Here is a 23,107-nt window from a genome sequence, read left to right as displayed (position 1 = left end):
AATATTCCATGTGTTTCCCTCATATACAGCAACAATAGAGATGATCCAAGGCTCCACTGATTTTTTGAAAAAGAATTTATTGAAGATACCCAAGTGTATCTTGAATAAATTATTTTTCTACAAATCCGTAGAGCCTTGGATCATCTCTCTTGTTGCTGTATCCTTGGATTGTTGCAGATAGCCATCCCTGAGCCAGGAGCTACGGTATTGCGCAAGTATCGCAGTTTTTTGCATTCATTTGCATATTTTTGGAGTGCTACACTCACACATATTTATTTCAATCATATACGACATAAAACATTCCATCACATTTGTACTTGCACAAAATTGTTCATTCATGCATACATGATACACAATTTGATTAGTATTTGGAGTTAAAGAATTGAAGCTTCACATACCATAGCCAGATGTGCTTGGACAAACAACACAGGTTAACAATTTTGGAGGAGGAGAGGCAACACTATCCTATGATAATAAGAATGTTACACATGTCATTCAACGAAACTTTAATGACTGTATATATTAATATTCACATCTACCTTGTTGTTTACCTGAAAAATAGGTGTTGATCACATTCTGACGTGTCTCAACACCACTGGCTGTCTGCTCATTTTCATCTGCAGCATGTACGGGAGGGTCCTCCTCAAGCCCCTCCCGTATGTCGCCTTGAAGATTATGACGCAATGCAAAATTGTGCAGAATACAACAACAAATGACTATGTCAGACACCTTCTCAGGCTTATACTGTAATGCACCGCCCGTTTTATCTAAACACCTGAACCGACTTTTCAACAGTCCAAATGTCCAACCAAAAACTGACCGAGTGGATATTTGTGCAACATTATATCGCTCCTCTGGAGGTGATTGAGGGTTAGCCAGTGGTGTCAAAAGCCACGGTTGTATCCCGTAACTGAGTCACCTAGAATACAGCGTTAAAATTAATTATTACACTATACAATGTAGACATGTTCTTAAAAATATGTTTTTGATATAATTGTGACAAATGTTGAAACAAAAACATATATGACATGCGATTTGATTGTCCATGTCTGAGATGCTCATCAAAGATGCACAAATATCATGTAAAAACAGTAAATACATATTTCAATAATGTTCACTTACACATCCATGTTTTTGTTAATGAAAAATGGCATTATGTGATGATACCGATGTTGTATTAAAAGATGGCAAATCATATATTTCAAGTAAGACTTAAATTTATGGCCACTTGTGTTATTTGTGTGTGTGGGGGGGGTTGTGTGTGGGGGGGGGGTGTACATACGTATTAGCAAATATGTATATAATCACAAATTATTATGAATACAATCAGAAAAATGCACAGTAACTATGTTTGGGGTTATTTGCCAATATGAAACACTGTACATGTCATATTAATCATAATGTTACATGTCACAAAATTAGACATGATGAAATATGTATGTTACCACTTCATAGTCTTATACTTTATAATATGTACTCACCCACCAGCCAACCATGCCCAAAATACCCATTTTCAAAGGCATGGAAAACTGATGAGTTCCTTAGTATCGAGGAATCATGGCTAGAGCCACAGAATCTGGCTACCACATTCATAATCTTCATAGTGGCATTGCATACCACCTGCACATTCAGGGAATGATAGTGCTTTCTATTCCGGTATGCATGCTCACTCTGACTCGACGGGATAAAGGAAACATGGGTGCAATTGATTGCACCCATCACACATTGCATCCCGGTTATGGTATAAAAGCCATTTCTGACTTCCAGCCACTCTGTCTGCTCTCTAGGAGAATGAATATAATTCCTAGCACGTCTAGTCAGTGCACATAGAAACTGGCTAAAGGTCCGCAAGAATGATGACTGCGAGACCCCGCCCACTATGCCCACAGTTGTCTGAAAAGACGCAGATGCCAGAAAATGTAATGAGCACAGCATTTTAACAAGACCAGGGACTGCACTACCTCTGGCTGTTACACTATCCAAATCTTCCCTTATGTCTTCATAAAGAGATAAGATTGCTGCTGAACTCAATCTATAACGACTTATAATTTCCTCCTCAATCAGCCCATCTAAAAGTGTTCTTTCCCGGTACACACGTGGATGGGCTGGCACCACCTCTCTCCTCGCTCCTCTCCTCCTCCTATCCCTCTCCTGACCCTCTCCTCTCCCTCTTACATCCTCTCTATCTTCTCCCTCCAGCAAAATAAGCCTCCGCCTTCTCCTGAACAAACGTCTCATTTGCATCTCCATCTCCACGTCACAGTGAGTGTTGATTGTTCCTCCTTTAAATACATATGTGATTAGGTCACGTGACTGAAATAAATGAACGTTGTGTAAAAATATATTTGCATTGTACTCTGAGATTCATGTTTACAAACAATGAGTAAGTGTTAATTAGCAGTTACAAACATTGCTAGATAATCATGTGAAATGTATACAAAATAAACTACACCATTGTTTCCAACAAGTAAACAAGATATTTAAAATGCATCGAAATGTTATGTACACAACTGTGTGCAATAAGATTTGGGAACATGAATGTTGAGAAATTAATTGAAGCATATTGACGTATTAAGGTGTTTAGTAATAATCTCTTTATAACTTAACAAACATTTTTGGGCTGAAATAAATATCCGTCAATACAATCAATATGTAGAATGCAAAGTGATTTTTTACAAACTAGATATATCCTTTGTCATGTCATTGGTGGCTGAAGCAGAGTTTTAACATGTAAGTCTTGCACTGCATTGTGTCCAATGTATTCCTGGAATGTTAATGAGTGTGTACACAATTGGTTATACAATTGGTTCCGTGCTCTAGAGAGGGCGGGTAAAAAATATGTAAACATTACCAATATGCATAATGTGTGATTTGAATCATGCTTTTAACATTATAAACATTATGAAATAAATAGCAACATTTACGACACGAGCATTGTTATTATTACAAAGTATTTTAGGTAAAGGAATTATATCACTGTTTATGTTGAGAAACATGATTCATCTTATCTGAAGTGTTCCTTTAAGAGACTATCCCTAGACTCACCATACCATAAACATTGAGTTACTCCGTAAATAATCCTAACATTAACAACTCATATTGTAAAACATACTAAATGTACGCTGTGACACTATTATGTCAATAAGCTAAACTCTTGAATGTAACAAATAATATCTTTGGTAAAACCGCAGAAGCAATAATCCAAAGTATTATGCCTTAGCTCCATTGACAGCATGCTTCTAACATATATTTCAACAATGGCTTTTTTTTCTAAGTGCCGTTCCACCGCTCATCCGCCTCCTCTCCCTAGCAACTTGCCAACTTTTTGGGGCGAGACGGATTGGCATGAAAATCTCAATTCTAGAGCGGAGAAAAACTACTCGCCACTACTAGAATTGAGCGGGTTTCAAAACATGGCTAGTTGCGGCGCAAAGTTCCTTTTCGCCGAGGCGATGGCGGAAAAAAATAAACCGCCAAAAAACTTGCCGATTTTTTTGCTTTTCACCAAGTTTTCGGTGCTTACTGAATTGTGGTATGCATTTTTGGCACAACATGGGCGAAAGGTGACTTTGCACCGCTTACTGCATGACCCCCTATGTTGGAAATAGAACAGAGACAAGAAAACAGTATTGAATCATACATAAAAATCATTATAATATTAATTTCGACCATCAGCTGATAGGACTAGGGATAAAACATATTTTAAATATATTGGAATGGTTTTTAATCTAAAAAGACTTCAATCCATAACATGTGAAGAAGGGATTCAACTAAAATGGCCTAAATAATTTGTAATGTTATTAGTGTAGCATATAAGAAAGGGATAAGGTAGTTGGGAACAATTGACAACTTCATTTTCACAGGGGAGTCTTTTAGTCTGGGGGATATCAGGTTATCTTTGGCGAATTCAAGGTCCATGAAATTTCCGCCTGCACCTGAGTCAATCATAGCAGTTTTAGGAATGTGGCTAGTACACTCCTGAAGAATGATAGTCAAAAGGAAGTGTGGATTTATTTTTATATATATTTATTTATTTATTTATTGTGGGGCTGTTGTGTATGTAATTTTTTTATTGTGGGTAGCGGGGGTGGGTGAAGGGGGTATTTGGCCCCAATGGTGGTTTGTTTAGGGCTTGCATGTGGGTAACGGGAGGGCTTAACCCCTTCACAACGTAGCGGTATTAACTGCTACGGTCGTGAAGGGGTTAAGTGCACCCGCAACCCCTCCGCAAGCCCTAAACAAGCGAAAAGGGCCAAATACCCCCTTCACCCACCCCCACTACCCCCAATAAACCTGGCACGGTGGGTTAACCCCTTCATTGCCTTAGCGGTTAGCCGCTAAGGTAATGAAGTGGGCTTTAAATGCATTTTTCCTGCCTCAGATGCATGCCGGGGGGCTCCGGTGCTGGTATTAATGGGTATCAGCTCCGGAGACCCCCGGCATCAATCTCAGCCAGGAAAAAGGCCTGATTTTTTCTAAGTGTCGCCCTTGCCGATGCTTCTCCTCCACCAACTTGCCAACTTTAGTTGGCGGGACGGATTGGCGTTAAATTCTCAATTCTGGAGTGCCGATCAGCAGCGAAAAGCTGATCGGGGCTACTTGAATTCAGCCGATTTCAAAAAGTACCGATAAGTGACTTATCGGCACCTGGCTGCCGATAAGTTTTTATCGGGAACCAAAATTGCCGTTTTTTCCCACTTATCGGCGCTTACTGAATCGGAAAGGCTTTTTTTTGCGGAAAAATGGCGAAAAAAGCCTTTATCGGCGCTTACTGCATGAGGCCCTAAATTCTTCTGAACGACATTGGTTTCTTTCCTGTGCTGATTGCTGAAGTAAAAAAGTAATGGGGAAAAAAGTATTTGTGATCTCCCAATGGACATAAAATTAGAAGCAGTCTTCTTGATCTATACTGTGACACTGGTAGAATCGAGATGCATTCTTTAGTTTGTGTTGCTAAATCAGCGGTTTGTGCCGAATAACTTAAATCCTACTATCATCATGGATCTCAGTATGTTTTCTGCCCTCAAACATCCTGTCTGACACCATTCCAGCTTTCCAAGTAACCCAACGTGTTTCTCCGTAATGCTTCTTCAAAGGTGTGTCTGAAGTGGTGGCTCTTTATATTGGATATTGGGGACTTATGGTACCTGGAAATGAGCAAAAACAGTGTTAAAATCCTGTCACTTCTAAACGAAACAATGAAGACATATTTATTCATGTACGCCTTTGGGACACACTGTGTCCAGTATAACTATCCATAAGCTTTCAATCTGCACCAAATGTTGTCATAATACCTACATTGATCTAATCAATTCCAAAAGCTGTTACATGCATAGAGTTGTTCTTGTGGTCTAATAAATGTCTGACTAAAGATTTTGTACTTGTACTGATACCCGTCTATGGAAATGTCTAGTATTGATGCCAACATATACTGTAAAAGCTAGCAAGGGCAAGTTACAATTATGCATCCAGAAAATTATAACACTTTTTTAATGTAATTTGTGCTGAATCGTAAATACAGTGCACTCTAACACCACTTCCTCCTCTAAAATTACTTTCACTTTTCCTCCTCTGCACAAGAAAAAAAAGAAACGTTAGCATTATTCTTTTTTAAATATTTACTGTTTAGGTCTTATTGGACACATTTGGTCTTTCTCTTTTTGTAGAGTGTTGGTTTTAACAAAATAGAAATTCAAAGGTTTTTGCATGTTGTTTCAGTCTCTCTTCAAACCTTCAACAACCATATGGCAAGCAATCAGGTCTGCAATCACTGGTTTCATATTATGTAGAGCATGATTTCAGTGTTATGCTATTATCCATCTGTTTCTTTAGGAAAATACATGAACCTTTGTATAAGAGGTCAGTTGCTTCATTGCAAACTGCATTTGAGAACTTCTCTGTTCACTTGAGATTGCTTTAGTGATTCACTTCAAACAACTAGCACATCTTGTATATTCAACTGCTGAGTAAAACTGCAACAGAATTAGGCTTAGTTTAAATGTATGAGTAGAACATTTTTTGTTACAGCTAATCTTGTTTCGAGAATAAAGAAAAAAATACCAATATGCCTAGTTAGTTAAAAAATATTCAAGCATTCTGTAAAAATTTATATTTGAGATGTGTGAACCTTTCCCATCTGGTCACAAATCATGCAAAATTGGCAATTTTAATCACAGAAACACAAGGGTTTACTTAGTATCTGAGGGGCATTCGCCATATATAGATTTAGCCCATTCAATTTTGAAAACGAGCAAAATTGCCAGTTTGCGAAAGTTTTAAGTTCACAATTATGATACTGACATAGTAAATTGGGCTCCCACACCATGTGTTTCTGCATTTGAGATGGAACTTGAGTGAGAGAGGTAGTGCATACAGTAGTGTGCATATAGTGATCTGTGCATAATAATTATACACAGAGAGGGAATTGCAATAAAAGAATGATGTCTAATATTGAAAAAAGAGGAAATTGGTGTGGTGGTGGTGGCCATGGCCATCATGGTGTCCGAAGCCATTAAAGACTTATGGATGGAACTCTGAAGAAAAAATTAATATGTCCAACAAACATAGCAGTTGTACTTGATCCCGAGAAGCAACAGCCTTCTAGTGCAACAAGAAATAAAACAGAAAGGACGGTATTTCCAACAGCTTTATCTTCCTATCTCAGGAGGACAAACAACTTACAACCACCAGGCTGAAAATGGTTGTCATTAAAAAAAAAGTAGATGTTGCTGGCAAGACCAGTAGTGGCTTACAGAGAGTACCCATTGAGCCAAAACTAAGTACCTGTCTTCTGAATAAGAGGGTAGATTGTTCACGGGATGAGAGGAGGAGTATTTTTCAGTATATGGAAAGTCACCACAAGCCTAAAATTCCAGAATCTCTGTGTGTGCAAAGTACAGGGAACAACCTGCACCAGATGAAGAACTAATATGGAGAAGCTGAATGCCAAATCTTTATTTCTTCTCTTTCAAAACTCTGTCTTTTAGGAGGTAGAGTGAGAAGGGATGTATGAGGGTGGAAATAAGGCAAAGGAGAAGCTATGTACTAGCTCAGCGGTGCACAAACTGGGTGGCGCACTAGATTTTCTGGGAGCGCAGCAGTTATAGAGCTCCCGCGCTCTCCCACAGGCATTTAAATTAAATGCCGGGGGACCGCGCAAGGCCTCTATAATACACTTACCTTCCCACGACGCGTCATTCTGGTAACCCGGTGTCAAATGATGCTGCGGGGTCACGTAACTATCAGGAATGGGCGTTCTTCACGCTCCCCACACAGAGCACCCCCTTCCCGCAGGGAGCCCCTGGACATATAAAACAAACCTGCCTTACCGGCCTCCACGGCTCCTCGCCCCTGCCGCCGTCACGGGATCACTCCCCTCGGCGATTTCTCTGCTCAGCGCCGGGTGCACCCACGCCCTCCTGCACGCACACCTGCACCATCCACTGGCTCGGTTCACGTGCGTACACGAGTTACGGAGCACGCTCAGTCTGCACACTCTTCTTCCTGTCCCCAGACCTCAGGCTCCGCCCCCGCACACTGCACGGGCATACTCAGGTTACCAACACCTGGACTGTTATGCATGCACCAATCTGCAGTGTCTCCCTGTAGCTCTTCCTGTCCCGCTTTCGTTCCTAATTGGACCTTCCTGCTTTATCTAGTTCCTCTCTGCTCTCAGTCTTTGCTCGACATAGTCTCTGTATGGAAGTACTTCTGGATTCTCTCAGTGTTTTCCCAGGTTCTGACGCGGCTTGTACGACTACCCCCTCTGGCTCTCGATCTCGGCACTCCTTGGACAACGCTCACTCTGGTAACCCCTTGAACGCGGCTTGGACAACAACCTATCTCCACTCTCCACTCCCTGACTTCGGCGAGGCATCCTTCACTCTATCTCTACAACCGGTACCGGCAAGTATTGTCTACCTTACTACACCTGGCCTGGCAACGCTTCACACCACACTCCGGACACGCTCCCTTTGCTGCGGGTGCGTGTATTACCACTTCCGCCTTCAGCTCAAGGGACGGGTCTGGTCTGCGGGCAGCACCGGCGTAACAGTAACATCACGTTACCATGGCGACATGACATCACATGACGCCGCGCATCATTTGATGCCGGGGTCGAGCGGGGGGAGGATGGGAGGGTGTCAGGGCATGAGGTGCCGAGTAGAGCAGGCAGAAGTGCGCACGGGGAAACGTTTGCTCACCCCTGTAGTAACTGATGAGAAAGAGTGTAGTTGCAGAGTTTGATTAAGTGGCAGCCACTATATGTCTGTCAGGAGGTTTTATTGGGTCCTTATGGATTTAGGTTAGGCACTAAAATACTGGTTTAATCAGCTCCTTTTTTTATATATATATATATAAAAGGAAATCTGCCAATTTATGTGGATTCACATTGTCTTGTAGGGTTTGTTGTACTCAATCCTTGATCCTTTTTGGAACAATGATAGTAGGTTCATGTTACACAAGTCTATATTTTGTAGTTGTGTAAGAATCTCCTGCTTATGATGATCATTCTGAGAAGGAGGCTGGGGAAGGGAGGGGCTGCTCCAGCACTATCTTCTGCTAGAAGTGGGACTTGGTGAAATTAAGGGACTCTCTATCATGATGATTAGAAAAAAAATCAATAATTCAATACATAAAACCACTTATTAGCTTTCAATTGGGTGCATATTTATCATTGCTCCCAATATTAACCCTTTTTGTAGAATAGTAATTTGGCCAAAATGATTGCAGTTGATATGCTCCCATTTAGCTTTGTAGTGGGATAGGGCTTTAGTAAGTTCCTACAACACACTGAGCCTTAGTTGAAAATACCCAGAAGGGCCTACAGTATTTTTTGACACTGGTTCCAATACAGTAGGTTGTTGAAGTAAGAAGTCAGGCTCATAATCCTTCACACAGAAAAAGGGTGCACCTCCAAAAGACTTGTGGCCTAGGACACATGGTGGAAGATACTACATAATGTTAATTCCCATTGGGTGTTCTTTCCTCCCTCTTGCCAAAGGGGGAAGTGTGTTGGAAGGGATGGTGGTGGTGATACTGATGCTAAGAGACATGCAATCAGCAGCTGCACCAGCAGCACTTATCGGAGGCATTCTACACTATGTAATCAGGGTTTTCACCAGAATACCTATAAAGCAGCGGATATTCTTTTGAAATTGGAGGGGGCTATTGGGTGTTGTTTTTCTCCACGGTGTCTGGAGGTTGGGCTAGTGGCAGAATATAATGAAAGCAATCTGGTACAAGACTTATATAAGGGCAACGTACTGTAATTCCCATTACTGCATGCACATGTATTAGCTTCATTGTTAAGCATTTATTAAAGCAATATGAAGAAGATTACAAATAAAAAAAACACATACAATCTTTTAGTTGTGGGGCACACCATTAGGAAAGGAAATCAAAATGCTAAATACACTTGGTAGTTCTATGCAGGAGGATAACACTCAAAAACAAGTTTAAAATGTAAATTTTAGTTTACCCCTTTACTAAAACACAAAATACCTCCTCTAAAAGATAATTGTACCATGTGGTATATTTCACAAAATCCGATTGGTTGTAGAACCATGTGATACAGACATTTTGTTTTAAGGATGTGTTGTACCTCCCTTGAAGATGACATCACATCCTTAAAAAAATAGAAGCCTGTCACATGGTACAGCATCCAATCGGATTAGAGCTGTACCATCTGACACTAAAATGTGATGTCACAGGCCTTATATACGGCCTATCCCATCTCATTTGAGCTTACGAAGACGACGAGATAATATACACCCAATGGATTTAATGGATTACAAGAACAGAAAATTGAAGATTGAAGAAAATAAGAACTTACCTGAAGCTGAGGATCATTATGTCATGGATCGAGAGCTTCCAGTTGCATCGGGAATCGGAGGGTGAAGACATCTAAAGGTAAGAAAAACATTGATTGTATGTAATTTTTGTTTTTCAGGTATTTTGATTGTATTTTTTAATTTTTTGCTTGCCCTTTGACTGTCAATGTCTTTAGCTAGGCCCTTTTAGGGCTATTGATAAATAGTGACAAGCAATGCATTTTTGGACAAATGCTTGTTTTTATTTCATTGATACAGTACTAGTATGTCTTTTTGTTGATTGTTTTGTTTAATTCTTGCTTATTTTTTTATTCTTGTTTATTTTGTGTTATTGCTTTTTTTAATTCTGGCTTTTTTTTAGTGTGTGCTTTGTTTAATTCTTTTTTTGGTGTTTACTTTGTTTAAGTCTAGGTTTATTTTTAGGGATTTATGTTTTTATTGTGGTTTATTTGTGGTGATTGTTTTGTTTAATTATTGTTTTTTCTGGTGATTACTTTGTTTAATTCTTGGGGTTTTCTTGTGTTTATTTTATTGATTCTGGTTTATTGATTTATTGATTCTCCCTCACTTTTGGAACTAAGATTGTGTCCTGTGCTAATGATGGCATTTGGAGCTATGACGGGTCATCTTTACTGTGGGTGGATCCTGATTCCTGTTGCGGTCTGGGCGAACGCTGACTCCAGTTGGTAACATGTGCCGAAATTCATGAATTGCCAAAACTACTTACCTTTTTGTACGTGCATTTGATACCACCTTCACTTTATTTCAATATATTTTTATTGTACAATTAGGAGCTACCTTATCTCTATTGCCTCAGGTAGTAAGAGGGCCTGACAATTAAAGTTTGACTCTCTACAGGCAAAGATTGACGCTTTCTCCATACTACATAAAAACAACCAATCCCCAGGCATGTTGCTGTCCCTTTATGAATCTAGATCTGAGCTCAATATGTTTCTAACTGCAAAAGCAAAACAGTCTCAACTGGCCAAAGAGGAAGTTTTACAAAAAAGTGAATAAAGCAGACTCCCTCCTGGCAGCCCCACTTATAATATCCACTCAATTAGACTGCAGTCAGGCTCTTTAACCTCAAACCCAAAAGTTATAGTGGGAGAATTCCAAGACTATTATTCTAAATTATAAAATAGTAAAAAAGTACTACACAATGCCCACACAGTGGGCCAAAATAGCCAACTCTCTCCAGTCCGCCGATCTACCTTCTCTGTCTGAGAATCAGCAAGGAGCTCTGAACCAACATATAACTCAAGAAGAAGTTCAACAGGTAATTAAAAATGTAAAAGCCTCAAAAGCCCCTGGCCCAGATGGGTTCTCAAATTTATATTATAAAAAATGCAGTGGCCATATGTCCCAAATTTTGTGAAATTTGTCAGAAACTAGAGACCCCATAGAAATAAATACAGAAAGACCAGACAAATGGGCTCGTCCTACCCCCCCCCCCTTCCACCCCTCCCACCCTTCTTTTTCTTCTTTTCTACGTTCTTCTCTTTCCTTTGTTAAACCCATGAGAGATGCTTACGGAAGCGGCTGCTTCCCTAACACAACCGGAAATAGGAAGACAGACCACACTTATTCAAAAACAGTGTTATAGCAACTATTTTATTTCAGTAATGATGACGAACTGTTAATGCCCTTTGTTGTATGGACAAGTGACACTGTTAAAACATCACATGTATTCCAAGACTATATATTTGTTATGTCTCTCTAAAACAATAAAAAAAAATTGAAACAAAAAAAATAAAAAATGCAGTGATTTTCTTTCCCCCATCTGCTCTCTTTATTCAACTCTATTATAGTAGACTCCGCTTTTCCAACAAGCATGTTGCTGGCTTCTGTCTCTCTTATTCACAAGGAGGGGAAGGACCCCACAGCATGTGGGAGCTACCGCCCAATATTCTTAATTAACTCTGACATTAAAATCTTTTCTAAGATTTTGGCGAATAGACTAGTAAAGGTTCTTCCCTCTTGGGTACGTGTCGATCAGGTGGGCTTTATTCCAGGCAGATAAGCCGCAGACAATATTAGGAGGATTATAGACTTCACGGCATGGGCAGCGCAGAAAGATGAATACGCCATGTTGCTTTGCCTTGACGCAGAGAAGGCCTTTGATCATTTTGACTGGATATATAAGGAGGAAACATAGAAGCCTTCGGTATTGCGGGTATCTTTCTCAAGGCAGTCATGGTCCTCTACAAAAGTCCCACTGCAATAGTAAAAATCCACGTCTTCCCGTCTTCCCAATTTCAGATAAAAATTGGGATAAGGCAGGGGTGCCCTCTGTCTCCACTTATCTTCGCTCTTTGCACATAGCATTTAGCACCCAATTACGCTGAAATCCTAACATCTCAGTTCTGGAGGTGGGGGGTCAATCATATAAACTGGCCCTCTTCACCGGCGATGTTATTTTAACGTAACAAAACCTTTAACAACCCTACCAAACCTCTTCAATGAATTATCTACTTTGAATAAACTATTGGGCTTAAAGATAAATAACAGTAAGATGGAGGCTCTGAATATCAATCTAAGGCAGGAGACAGTTTAGCTAATCAAACTAAATTTTGATTTCAGGTGGCAGCAATCCTCACTGAAATATTTGGGAGTCTTTTTAACCAATGACTATGACTCGCTCTACCAGGCTAACTATCCCAAAATACTGAAAGCACTAAAAGCCTATCTAGCGGTATGGACTAAATGTAATATCTCTTGGATGGGGAGAGTCCAAACAGTGAAGATGACTTTACTGCCCAGGTTACTCTATCTCTTTCAGACCCTCCCCATACCCACTGCAACATCAGATATGACCAAACTCCAATCTTTGGCCTTCAAGAGACCCAGACTTAACCATAGGTTGCTAACCAGTCCTAACGGAGCAGGTGGCCTGGCACTCCTTTGCTTTCTCTCGTACTACAGAGCTGCACAAGCAAATCAGTGGGTGGCTTGGCATGCAGATCCTTAACTCAGGAGATGGGTCTCCCTGAAAGCCCATCTGATAAGCCCTGCCCCCATAGAAAATATTTTGTGGCTCTCTACCAGGGTGGGTCTTTTGAAACACCCCACTCTGCCAGCCATTACACAATCTCTTGAATATGGGACAGACTCAAGCTTAAATATAAGCTTAGCTGCTCTCAGGGGGAGACTCCTGGAGCGGATAGGACCTTGGTGGCTGAAACAGAAGGGGAACAGGCAAGGATTGTAGGGGTCACAAGCAGGGTTCGGTGGCAGGCAAGTGCAGGCGCGCATGATGTCACATGCGCGCCTGTACTTGCCGAGATCTGTGTCCTGCAGTGTTGAGCGATGTGGGCGTGGCAAGGGCATGCCAAATGCATGCATGGGGGTGCCTGTCATGTCACATGAGCGGTTCACCTATTGGCTGAACTTTGCATGTGACCCGGCCGTCGTGCGGCATAGACAAACCAGTTTGTCTCGTCACGCATCCTCTGCCTCGGCGCGCCCGTGCACGCACTATGGACACACGCATTGGCCTACATTGGTTTGGATTTGGATCCATTGGATCCACTATGGACGCAGCCTATGACAAGTGTTGCTGTTGCTGCTGAGCAGACTGACTTCCAATGCCCATGACATTTATAATGTAATATCCCCCACCACCACCAACTAGTGTTCCCAACCTCCACACCCACATCATCATCATCCTTTTTGCCAGTGGCATCATATACATTTGTCTTTATTTTTTTTAACTTTATGTGGCGGCCCAAACAAGCCATTAGCACTAACACTTAATTTTACAGATGCCACCACCACCACCACCACCACAAGTCACAAAGATAGTTAGCACTAATAGTACAGTGCTTATGGCTTGTTGAGTGTATGTCTTAACTGTATTATACCATCTCTAACATAAGGGTAGGAGGGAGGACCAAAGGACAAACTCATTTTGTTTAGATTTTTTCCCTATAACAAGAAACTCTTAGTTAGTAGTAGTGAGAGAGAAATTTATTGAGAAGTGAGAGTCTGAATGAAACAAGTTAAGCTTGAAAATGTGCAGAATGTTGTATTTTTCATCTGAGGCTGTTTTACACTAGTACCAAGTGGCCATTGAAGTACTGATCTGGACTAGTTCACACAAAGAGGAAGATGGTGGTGGTGGCGATACCACTGATACTGTAATTTGTAATATCTATACTGGATATTGATTAAAAGGATCATAAAGCATCAAATATTATTTTTAAAATTAGAGGGTGTAAATGAGTTGGGTTTCTCTGAGTGGCCTAGAAGTTGGGCTAGTGACAGGACTCAGGAGATAATGTAAGCAACCTTGTGGATACATTGCATTAGGGATTCCTGATTCACATTCCCTAATTTATCCATTTACTCAACTTGATAGTTTTCAGATAGGCCTGTGTGAGAAGTGCTGGAAATATAATCAGCATTGAGAGAAATCTGCAGCCACTGGAGCTACTCGTACACATCTTATAAATAATGTTGCCTGCAGCACTGTAGTATTAACCTACCTTTACACAACCTTAAAGACGAGGCACCCACCCGGGGGGAGGAACCCAACCATGTACCTGCTATAGCGACTCTTGACTTGAGCACTGATGTGAAGCAACAGGGTCTAGTGACATTAGGATGAGAGCGAAAACCACCTGTAAGAAGTGAGCAAATGATACTATTACTTAATAAAATAAAATATATATGTATTTTTACCATTTGTTCTAGATTAGCTAGTCTTATTTGCCTATGTTAATAGTGGCAATTATATATAAAGGCAAGATCAGCCTAATGCCAGCCTGGATAGGCGATAAAAATTAGCAATATTTTTCTTGGGTAGATTAATGTTGTATCGACAGGTTTCAGAGTTTAGTAAGTAACATGTCAATAGATAATCAGCTGGTAATCCTTGATTTGCACACATTACATGTTCATTTGCACTATTGTAGTTAAATGTAACCATTGCATACAGTATGTAATTATAAGATGCATACTCATTTGTGTGCTAATTAGCGATCCTGCCGTTACATTTATCCCACACTTATCGCTGCAATAAAATGAGAGTTAGCGCTGAATTATTTAAGTGTAAATCTTTAGTAAATATGTCTGGAAAAATAATATTTTTTGGTCATTAATGCACAGCGATATCCATATCTAAATGTAATAAATGTTGGCCATAGAGCATATTGCAATTATATACATGTGTCAACATTTACTGTACTATAATTCTGTTATTAATCCTGTATTTAATCATGATTATAAGTACTGTATTGTATAGTAGTATTTAGGAAATGCACAGAAAATCATTTTCTTTATTATACTCATGATCTCGGCTAGGAATGTGATGCAACAAAAGGTGTTCTGAAATTTTAATTTGGTGAAAGTCTATCATCTCAATATTAAAAACAATAACTGGCAATGCTTATAGACTCAAATAAAAAAATAATGTGGGTAATAAAATTATAGAATTTCTATAATAGTGCAATTATAACAAAATGTGCTTTTAACTTTCTTAAATTGTCAGAGTCCATTACATTGACTGCAATTTAAAATATGGGTTTTTGTATTTCGTGCATAATGTTTCCAAAATTGCAGATAGAAAATCAACCATAAAAAAAGGGAAAATATAATGCTAATCTGTAAAAATAGGATAATACCTATCTTCAAATAAACAAAATAAAATAAATAATATAATGTAAAGACATACAATATACAAAAATAATAAACAAAAAAGAGATACAGAAGGTGAAATACAAACACATGTATGCAAAATCAACAAACATATAAAAAAAGAACAAATTAGCAACATTATAACATTTAAAAGAAAAACATATTTTTCAAGATTTGTACATTGAAAAAATCCCCAGAATTACAAATTAAACATATTGAATCATTTAGGATTTTTGGTTTTACAAAATTTTGTAATATGGCTTTTGCAAGAGAGAGTCTGACTTTGTTTGTTGCACTTATTGTATTTCCCTGTACTGTATTGTCTCTTTTGTAAAATGCTGAGTGGAAAGTGGGTGTTATATATATGAAGATATACTTACATAGTGTACATACATAAGAAAGTGTTGTTCTCTCTCTTTCTCTGGGGCCTATTCTAGTAGGTTTGATAACTTTGCTGCCATCTCAAATGGTTTGGGATGACCCCGCCGAACAATTTGTCATTTATGTTATCATGGTATTCAGAAAGAATCTGAAAACATCTCAAACCGTGAGGTAGGAAAATGCCAATCCTGCTCGGCTTAGCAGCAATGTGATCTCAGCTTTTTTCTAAGTTCTCCCCTTGCGATCTTCTCGCAATCTGAGCTGCAAAGAGAGAGTGGCCTCTCCCTGCGCAGCTCTCACAGGCGATCACTGTGTTTTTATTTTAATTTGAATACTAGTATGCAGGAGCAGGGGGTTTCCGAAGCTGAACCGCATTAATTTCAGGTCTAGGGACCCCTCCTTCCTGAGTTACAGGCCCCTATGCATTTAAATGTCCCGGTCACGTGACACGGGAGATTTAAACATTGCAAGGGGATACCGGCACCTCATAACGGAGCCTGTAACTCAGGAAGCAGGGGATCCCCGGCCCTGAAATCAATGCGGTTCAGCTACGGAGACACTCTGCTCCCGCACACTAGTATTCAAATTTAAATAAAAACAGCTTAATTACCTTACTGTAGCTATCTACCAGGCAATGAAGGGATTCAACCAGGGTACCCTGTTTATTGGGGGCAGAGAGGGTGGATGAAGGGAGTAGTTGCCCCAAGGTGCGTGGTTAGCTCTGATGGGAAGGTTGTTGGAGGAGTTAACCCCTTCACTACCATAGTGGCAGGAATTGCTATGGTAATGAAGGGGTTAACCACTCCTGCTACCCACCTGAGAGGCCTAACCACCCACCCTTGGGGGTAACTACTCCCATCACCCAATCCCTCTACCCCCAACAAACATTAAAAAACAGAACAACCCTACTACCCACCTCCTCTACCACTAACAACCCCCCCCCCAACACATACAGTACAGTAATGTGCAAAATTACTATTATCTAGATTTGGATAATAGCTCATTTGCCTATTTAAAATAAAACATATCCAGTCAGCATAAAGTAAATACAACTTCTACTTACCCCTGCCAGGATGAATACCATCCTAGTCTTCCTCCATGTCCATGTCCAGCAACATAACAATAAAAAAGACAAATTAATGGCCCATAACCCCTTAATCACCATAGCGAATAGTACTGCTATTGTAATTAGGGGTAAACCCTCCTCACCCGCAACCCACCTGGGCAGCCTAACCACCCTCCCCGGGGCAACTACCCTCACCCTCTACCCATTGATTGGCACAGTGGTACACCAATTATATGGGCATGATAAGCCACTATGTCAGTCAATAGGCAACCAATCAAAAAAGCCAATCACCAAAAATAAACCAGAATAAAAAAATCAATCACCAAAAATAAACCAAGAATTAAACAAAGCAAACACCAGAAAAAACAATAATTAAACAAAGCAATCACCAAAAATAAACTACAATAAAATAATCAATCCAAAAATAAACGAAGAATTAAGGGGTTAAGGGCTATTAGTTTGTATTTTTTTGTACTTTTCTGCCCATGGAGGACATGGACATGGAGGATGGTGATGAGGACAGCCTTCATCCTGGCAGGGGTAAGTAGAAGTTTAATTTTCTTTATGCTGTCTGGATAATGTTTTATTTTGAATCGGAAAATGACCTACTGTATTATCCTTTTCTGGATACTAGTAATTTTGCCCATTACTGTACAGCAATGTAAAAGCTTTTGTGGTTAGAGGGGGTGCCCATTCATTCCCATTGGGGTTATTTTTGCTCCCATTGAGGGCATAGGTAACCACACTGGCAATGAATGGGTGTATTGTCTAGTATTGTTTTAATGTGTATTATGGGTAGCATGGGTGGGTGAAGGTGGTATTGGGCCCATGGTGGGTGATTATGCCTACCAGGTGGGTAGCGGGAGGGCTTAACCCCTTTATTACTTTAGCATTTGTAACCACTAAGGTAATGAAGGCGTTAAATCCTCCCGCTACACCCCCCACCATAGGCTAAATACCACCTTCACCCACCCTTGCTACCCCTAATAAACCGGGCACTGGTAGTTAACCCCTTCATTGCCTTAGCGTTTAGCCGCTAAGGTAAATAAGCTGCCTGTTAATGTATTTTTATTGCATTGGATAGAAGCAGGGCTATTTGGAGCTGGTATTAATGCATATCAGCTCCGGAGTTTCCCTGCATCAATACGATGCAGGAAAAATGCATTTTTTTCTGTCCTGCTATCAGATCCCATGTTACCACCCTAGGGCTGGGGGGTGAAATCTTTGATAAACTAGCTATTCCAGAACCCGATGAGATTCACTAGGCTAATAGAATAGCATGATTTTATGAAAATGGCGCTTTTGTGGTGTTTGGCAGCTCCCGCTCAGTGAGTTTGGTCAGCAGCAAGAATTCTCGGGACAATGCAGTCCCCGTATGAGTTTGGCAACTCATCGAGGCTTTCTGAATAACTTCCTACAGTAGCAACATTTTGCAGGAACAGCTCAGAATAGTCGATGTGTTTGTTATCAAACCTACTAGAATAGGCCCTGTGTGTCTCTTTCTTTCCTTTCCAGACTTTTATAATTTCACCAATTCCTGCAGCATCTAAGACTAATTGAATGCATTTTTTTTAACCCTATGACATTTAACAAACTATTTAGTGAAAATGGGAAATAAAAAAAATAAATTGCAAAAAATATTTCTTACACAGTTGGGACACTTTTGCATCTTGCGCATGAGCTATGGCAATGAAATATTCTCAGGAGTAGATACCTATTAAACTTACTTTTTTTGTGGAAATAATGTAGCAGTTTATATATTCAAAATATTTTTTTTTAGAGCTCGTTACATGTATGCATGGCAAATAAAGTCTGTTATGAAAATCTGCAAATGTCAGGAGAGTTACATTTCAAAATTATGCATAGTTCTTGGTCAATAAATACAGTATGTACATCCATCTAGTAGCCATTTATGGACTTCCTCTCCATGAATTGATCTAGTCCTTTTTTAAAGCTACTATATTAATGCTACTTTTTGTCATAACTTCTAGATGTAGCAAATTCCAAAGGTTATGCAGAGTGAAAAACTTTAACTATGCTTCACAATTGTACCCTGTTCTTTAAAGCAGGGGTGCGCATAATGGGGGGTGTGACACTCAGAGGAGGCACAAGATTCTCTGTGGGGGTCGCGGGGGTTACAGAGGCCTTGCACGCTTCCTAAAGGCATTTAAATTAAGTACCGGGAAGCGGCAAAGCCCTCTGTAACTTCCCTTACCTTGGTTCAGACGGCTTCTGGTGACACATCGCCATGGCAACACAGCATCAAATGACACTGCGGGTCATGTCACGTCATGATGCCAGAACACCAGAGCCAAGGTTAGGAGGTAGTGCGAGGAGAAGGGACATCTGACAGGGGGGCGCAGGGAGAAAATATTGTGCTCCCCTGCCTTAAAGGATCATTGCAATGAAAAATAATGTTGATTAGATATGAAGCAAAGGGTCTCTAGAGCTGAACCACATTAATTTCATCTCTGCTGACTCCCTACTTCCCTCCTTAGGTGCTGCAAGTATCTCATGGAGGTTTAAAGTTTCCACATCACCTGGAATGTGATGCATTATGTTGTTACTTCCTATGAACTCCGGTGCCGCAAAACATTTAAATCTCCAAATTCTTCAACCAGCCGAGGATGCTACCTGCATGACCTAAGGAAGTATGTATCTCAGGCAGCATGGGTCCCGAATCTGAAATTAATGCGGTTCAACTCCGGGGAGGGGGATTTTTTATGAGTTTGATTTGCTACAGGTACTGTATGAGCAGCACAGCTGTTTTAGCTCACTTCTAGAGCTGCTGCCTTGAATAGCAGAGGTTGTGGGTGTGACTAGGAGATAGTAAACAGAGAACATAAGGTAGTATCTTACAAAATATATATATGCTGCTATTCTTTAGTATTGTAGTAATTGCTTTAGCTCTGTATACGTTATTTCTAGATGCAAAAGAGCCGACACTCTAATTAGTGTTCTAACATTTTCAAAGGACTCCTCGCCTCTGTTGCAATATATTTCAGTAAGACATTTGGAATGTAAAAAAAGAAAGGAGAGGGTGGATCAGAGCTGGTAAACTGGTAAAGCATGGTCAAGATGGGTAATATAGATGTTGCAGGAGTTATTGTCTCTGACATTGGGAGAAACTGTGTGACCGTGATCGTGGCTACCGCAGTGCAGGAGGTAAAATCTGGAAGGACTAATTCTGGAGCTGCAGCGTTTTGCTTTTTGCCTTTTCTGTATATATTGTTTGGACAATACACGGAGGAGACAGAAACAAATTATTTTGGAACAGGAAAAAACCTAATAGAAGGAAAATAAGAATAAACTCTATTGAAATTCTAATACTGATTAGGGTGTGTGTCCTAAATGCATGACTAGTATGATGCAAATCATGTAGAAATAAATAGCGTGTAAGTCTATTTCTTTGTAACATTTTTTTCATCCTGCTGTTTCCCTGCTTATTAGATTCTAAACTGAGACAAAACCTACTTGGATTTTTTTTATTGTCGAGCCTTGGCTGTATTACATTGGACAGACTCATTCTGACTCTTATACAAACCACTGGTGTTCTCAGTGTGTCGGCATCCAGACTGGAAATGGATTAATTATTGCTAATAATACAAAAGTGTATCCAACTCCAACAGTGGGTTCTGATCCTCTTGGGCCTGAAATCACCCCCTTCCTCATAATGTGTCCTGAAATGGGAACCAAACCCCTTAACTCATGCAAAATAGACTCTCCAATACTCCCAAGTCCTACAGTAAGCTGTCCATAAACCAGGAGCCATCACTCTCCCATAGGATCCGTATGCAGTTTGTTCTGAAACCTCTGCAACCTGAAAGAGACATAGAGCATTGGCCACACCATTCTCAACCCTCTGCATGTATTTAGCTCTAAATCAAATGTTTCTTTAAAGACACTGCAACGCAAAAGCCCTGTGCAACAGGACCCATGGTGGAGAAGATGGCAGGATACTATTCTCTGCAGCCACCACCCATATTGTCAGATTTAAAACTTTTGAATGGAAAAAATTTAATAATGAGAATTGAGCAATGTCTCCACACTACTGGAGGGGTGCTAATTGGGAACTGTTAAACTGAACAATATTAACAAAGGAAGACCATAAAGATGTACTCAAAGACTTCTACAGAATAATAGAAACAAAATATAACTTTAAATATAATAATACACTGAAAGGCAAACTATTATGGAGAGAACTACCAATGGTTCAAAAAGGATTAAATTGCAGTTGTGACTGTGTAGTTGACACATCAGACACTAGCATGTGAACTGTGTTTACTGTCAATGATAGTCATTTGGAATAACAGTGTCAGTGAGGAAACTGCAATGCTAAGCCCCCGCAGGGGTTAATGATAACTGTGCGAGTTAAACTGGTGAGTATATAAACAGTAATAAAGATGCCCACAGACCACTACAGTATACTCTGTTAGTGAATATAAATATTACTGAATATTGCACTAGAGCTATGTATCTCAATCAAAGGTGCTCCCTTGTAACTGTGCCAAGTACTGTATCTGTAGTTCAATGTGATTGAGTACCTCAGAAGCCACACTGATTCCTGATCAAAAGACCTCTGCACCTTTCCCGGGGCCTGTAGACCTTCTCTGAATTACATCTTGGCACGACAAACTACACCTCATGATCCGGTTGCTCCCTCTGTCCAATCATTAATCTTGGGCCCTTCTTCCATGCCGCTTCCTGCATCTCTGCAAGCCATCTCTGGATCAGTCCCCCTGCAGCCTCCACCAGTCTCCATAATGGCTGCTATCCTATTCCCACTGGCCTACCTGTACGATTATATATGTGTGGGCTTCTCCACCTGATCTAATGGAAAAGAGGTTGGAGTGCAGTAACCCTATACCTCAAAACTCCACTCCCCACCCCTAGATAATACACATCACTTCTTTCTATCCCAGTCCAGCCAATTTATTCAAGACAAATCAACCAAAGGGGACCCTCGGCATGTAGTCATGTCACCATATTAGTTTTCGGATCTCTAAAAGTTGACCTTTATACTTGAATGTTTTAGTGGCTGTTATAGGAGAATATATGATTCAGTTTTGTTTTTGAAACATAGGGGCTTATTCTGTAAACTCCGTTAGCGCTTTTAACAGAATTTACAGAATAAGCCCCAGAGGGTACTAATCAGTAAAGAACTACCAATCAAACTTTGAGAGACCCAAGTTTTAAAATAGCTAGTATCTCATTGTACTAGGTAGTAATTTCCTTTACTCCCATCATGTAGATAATAGAAACTGTGTTACAAAACTGAGATGCATATACATAGTAACTATCCTTACAGGTGAAGCCTAATAATGACATTTTATTGTTAAATTTATCAATTGTAGTACTGGAATTAAATATTTTAAGATTTATACATTTAAACATAGTTGAGTGATCATGACCCAGAAAAAAATAATTTCCCAGAAATATTAACACAGTGGGGGTCCCTTCATATGAATGGGACTCCCGCAGCATTAATCCTCCTTGGCCAGCCACCAGTCTATAAAAGCTGCGAAGAGAGATCATAGAGAATCAGTCTATATCTGTTTCTCCCAGCACAGCCCTTACAATAGTTTTTATTATTTGTATTATTATTTTTAGAACACAGTATTGAAGCAGGGGGTCTTCGGAGCTTCAGACCATTCATTTTAGGTCTTGGGATCACCTGTTTCCCATGATACAGACATCTTAATGGCCTACGTGACCCAGATATGAAATGAATGGGATTCAGCTCCAGAGACCCTCTGCTTTAATACCATGTTCTAAAAATAACAATAATAAAATAAAAAGCAAAGCATCTTTACCATAGTGGCTAACTGCTATGGTAATGAAGGGGTTAAATCCTCCAGCCTCCCCCACCCTGTGGTAACAAAATACACATTACAATAAAATCAAACACTAGCTATTTAATACATTTATTGTCCCTATGACTACCTATGCACAGATACCCACATTGGCAATCAATAGACAACCTATAGTAAATACAATTAGTACTTACCACAACAAGGATGGGGGCCGTCCTCCTCCTCATGCACAGTGGCACCAATATCTAATAAAGGGCTGATGCCAAACCATTAAAACATGGCCTACTGGACGGTAACCATTGTATTACCTTATTGTGTAGTAACTGCTAAGGTAATTAAGGAATTAACTCCTTCTGCTAACCCCCCTACCCCCCCCCCCC

This window comes from Ascaphus truei, chromosome 4 (genome assembly GCF_040206685.1).
Source record: "Ascaphus truei isolate aAscTru1 chromosome 4, aAscTru1.hap1, whole genome shotgun sequence".
Lineage (NCBI taxonomy): Eukaryota > Metazoa > Chordata > Amphibia > Anura > Ascaphidae > Ascaphus > Ascaphus truei.
Note: the sequence above shows the minus strand (reverse complement) of the source record.